The following is a 4462-nucleotide window of genomic DNA, read 5'->3' on the forward strand; positions in this document are numbered from 1 at the left end:
TGCATAGTTGCATCCTTCACTAACATATGATGAAGGTCAAAGAGGTTTGGGACCTTTTTTGTCTCCGTGTTTCTAGAAAATAGCGATTTTATAGTGGTTAGTCCCCAATTTAAGGAGTATTATGAAGTTTTACTAATTAATTGACAAAAATTAAACCGATGCCCATGTACCATGAAAATGAGTTAAATATACATTAATACAAATGTAGAATGTGTTTAGAAATTTTAAAACAACCCCAAAGATCATATGCTTCATTATTAGAGCATTTACCGAAAAATCAGTATTTTCGTAGGGGTTAGCCCATAGATTTTGAGAAAAATTCAAAATATGAAAAAAAAACTTTTAATGCATAGTTGCATCCTTCACTAACATATGATAAGGTCAAAGAGGTTTGGCCCTTTTGTTTCTCCATTTCCTAGAAATATAGCGATTTTATAGTGGTTAGTCCACCAATTTAGGGAGTATATGAAGTTTTACTAATTAATTGACAAAAAACTTAAAACGATGCCCATGTACCATGAAAATGAGTTTAATATACATTAATACAAATGTAGAATGTGTTTTAGAAATTTTAAAAACACCCAAAGATCATATGCTTCATTATTAGAGCATTTACCGAAAAAATCAGTATTTTCGTAGGGTTAGCCCATAGATTTTGAGAAAAATTTAAAAATATGAAAATTTAGTTTTAATGCATAGTTGCATCCTTCACTAACATATGATGAAGGTCAAAGAGGTTGGGACTTTTGTCTCGTTTTTCTAGAGAATAGCTATTTTATAGTGGTTAGTCCACCAATTTAGGGAGTATTATGAAGTTTTACTAAATTAATTGACAAAAAATTAAAACGATGCCCATGTACCATGAAATGAGTTTAATATACATTAATACAAATGTAGAATGTGTTTAGAAATTTTAAAACAACCCAAAGATCATATGCTTTTATTAGAGCATTTACCGAAAATCAGTATTTTCGTAGGGGTTAGCCCATAGATTTTGAGAAAAAATTAAAAATATGAAAAATCTGTTTAATGCATAGTTGCATCCTCACTAACATATGATGAAGGTCAAAGAGGTTTGGAACTTTTGTTGTCTCCATTTCCCTAGAAAATAGCGATTTTATAGTGGTTAGTCCACCAATTTAGGGAGTATTATGAAGTTTTACTAAATTAATTGACAAAAATTAAACGATGCCCATGTACCATGAAAATGAGTTTAATATACATAATACAAATGTAGAATGTGTTGAAATTTTAAAACAACCCCAAAGATCATATGCTTCATTATTAGAGCATTTACCGAAAAAGTCAGTATTTTCGTAGGGATTAGCCCATAGATTTTGAGAAAAATTAAAAATATGAAAATTTAGTTTTAATGCATAGTTGCATCCTTCACTAACATATGATGAAGGTCAAAGAGGTTTGGGACCTTTTTTGTCTCCGTGTTTCTAGAGAATAACTATTTTATAGTGGTTAGTCCACCAATTTAAGGAGTATTATGAAGTCTTACTAAATTAATTGACAAAAAATTAAACCGATGCCCATGTACCATGAAAATGAGTTTAATATACATTAATACAAATGTCGAATGTGTTTAGAAATTTTAAAACAACCCCAATTATCATATGCTTCATTATTAGATCATTTACCGAAAAATCAGTATTTTCGTAGGGGTTAGCCCATAGATTTTGAGAAAAATTCAAAAATAGGAAAAATCTGTTTTAATGCATATTTGCATCCTTCACTAACATATGATGAAGGTCAAAGAGGTTTGGAACTTTTGTTGTCTCCATTTCCCTAGAAAATAGCGATTTTATAGTGGTTAGTCCACCAATTTAGGGAGTATTATGAAGTTTTACTAAATTAATTGACAAAAAACTTAAAACGATGCCCATGTACCATGAAAATGAGTTTAATATACATTAATACAAATGTAGAATGTGTTTAGAAATTTTAAAACAACCCCAAAGATCATATGCTTCATTATTAGAGCATTTACCGAAAAAATCAGTATTTTCGTAGGGGTTAGCCCATAGATTTTGAGAAAAATTCAAAAATATGAAAATTTTGTTTTAATGCATAGTTGCATCCTTCACTAACATATGATGAAGGTCAAAGAGGTTTGGAACCTTTTTTGTCTCCGTGTTTCTAGAGAATAGCTATTTTATAGTGGTTAGTCCACCAATTTAGGGAGTATTATGAAGTTTTACTAAATTAATTGACAAAAAATTAAAACGATGCCCATGTACCATGAAAGTGAGTTTAATATACATTAATACAAATGTAGAATGTGTTTAGAAAATTTTAAAACAACCCCAATTATCATATGCTTCATTATTAGAGCATTTACCGAAAAATTCAGTATTTTCGTAGGGGTTAGCCCATAGATTTTGAAAAAAATCAAAAATATGAAAATCTGTTTTAATGCATAGTGCATCCTTCACTAACATATGATGAAGGTCAAAGAGGTTTGGAACTTTTGTTGTCTCCATTTCCTAGAAAATAGCGATTTTATAGTGGTTAGTCCACCAATTTAGGGAGTATTATGAAGTTTTACTAATTTAATTGACAAAAAACTTAAAACGATGCCCATGTACCATGAAAATGAGTTTAATATACATTAATACAAATGTAGAATGTGTTTAGAAATTTTAAAACAACCCAAAGATCATATGCTTCATTATTAGAGCATTTACCGAAAAATACAGTATTTTCGTAGGGTTAGCCCATAGATTTTGAGAAAATTTAAAAATATGAAAATTTGTTTTAATGCATAGTTGCATCCTTCACTAACATATGATGAAGGTCAAAGAGGTTTGGGACCTTTTTGTCTCCGTGTTTCTAAAGAATAGCTATTTTATAGTGGTTAGTCCACCAATTTCGGGAGTATTATGAAGTTTTACTAAATTAATTGACAAAAAATTAAAACGATGCCCATGTACCATGAAAATGAGTTTAATATACATTAATAAAAATGTAGAATGTGTTTAGAAATTTTAAAACAACCCCAATTATCATATGCTTCATTATTAGATCATTTACCGAAAAATTCAGTATTTTCGTAGGGGTTAGCCCATAGATTTTGAAAAAAATTCAAAAATATGAAAAATCTGTTTTAATGCATATTTGCATCATTCACTAACATATGATGAAGGTCAAAGAGGTTTAGAACATTTGTTGTCTCCATTTCCCTAGAAAATAGCGATTTTATAGTGGTTAGTCCACCAATTTAGGGAGTATTATGAAGTTTTACTAATTAATTGACAAAAACTTAAACGATGCCCATGTACCATGAAAATGAGTTTAATATACATTAATACAAATGTAGAATGTGTTTAGAAATTTTAAAACAACCCCAAAGATCATATGCTTCATTATTAGAGCATTTACCGAAAAATTCAGTATTTTCGTAGGGGTTAGCCCATAGATTTTGAGAAAATTTAAAATATGAAAATTTAGTTTTAATGCATAGTTGCATCTTTCACTAACATATGATGAAGGTCAAAGAGGTTTGGGACCTTTTTTGTCAACGTGTTTCTAGAGAATAGCTATTTTATAGTGGTTAGTCCACCAATTTCGGGAGTATTATGAAGTTTTACTAAATTAATTGACAAAAATTAAAACGATGCCCATGTACCATGAAAATGAGTTTAATATACATTAATACAAATGTAGAATGTGTTTATAAATTTTAAAACAACCCCAAAGATCATATGCTTCATTATTAGATCATTTACCGAAAAATCAGTATTTTCGTAGGGGTTAGCCCATAGATTTTGAAAAAAATTTAAAAATAGAAAAATTCTGTTTTAATGCATATTTGCATCATTGACTAACATATGATAAAGGCCAAAGAGATTTTGAACTTTTGTTGTCTCAATTTCCCTAGAAAATAGAGATTTTATAGTGGTTAGTCCACCAATTTAGGGAGTATTATGAAGTTTACTAATTAATTGACAAAAATTTTAAACGATGCCCATGTACCATGAAAATGAGTTAAATATACATTAATACAAATGTAAATGTGTTTAGAAATTTTAAAACAACCCAAAGATCATATGCTTCATTATTAGAGCATTTACCGAAAAATTCAGTATTTTCGTAGGGGTTAGCCCATAGATTTTTGAAAAAATTTAAAAATATGAAAAATTAGTTTTAATGCATATTGTGCATCCTTCACTAACATATGATGAAGGTCAAAGAGGTTTGGGACTTTTTTGTCTCGTGTTTCTAGAGAATAGCTATTTTATAGTGGTTAGTCCACCAATTTAGGGAGTATTATGAAGTTTTACTAAATTAATTGACAAAAAATTAAAACGATGCCATGTACCATGAAAATGAGTTTAATATACATTAATAAAAATGTAGAATGTGTTTAGAAATTTTAAAACAACCCCAATTATCATATACTTCATTATAGATCATTTACCGAAAAATTCAGTATTTTCGTAGGGGTTAGCCCATA

At 29.2% G+C, this 4462-nt stretch overlaps 1 long non-coding RNA gene across 1 annotated transcript in view; it reads left to right on the forward strand.

The window, feature by feature from the left end:
• The window catches only part of LOC117134049, a 5821-nt gene extending 3568 nt beyond the window's left edge, over positions 1-2253 (forward strand). Inside the window, exon 2 of the long non-coding RNA XR_004458157.1 lies at positions 2109-2253. This is a non-coding gene — a long non-coding RNA (uncharacterized LOC117134049). The remainder of the gene's footprint in view (positions 1-2108) is intronic.
• Positions 2254-4462: the final 2209 nt, after the last annotated feature.

This window comes from Brassica rapa, chromosome A05 (genome assembly GCF_000309985.2).
Source record: "Brassica rapa cultivar Chiifu-401-42 chromosome A05, CAAS_Brap_v3.01, whole genome shotgun sequence".
Classification (NCBI taxonomy): Eukaryota; Viridiplantae; Streptophyta; class Magnoliopsida; order Brassicales; family Brassicaceae; genus Brassica; species Brassica rapa.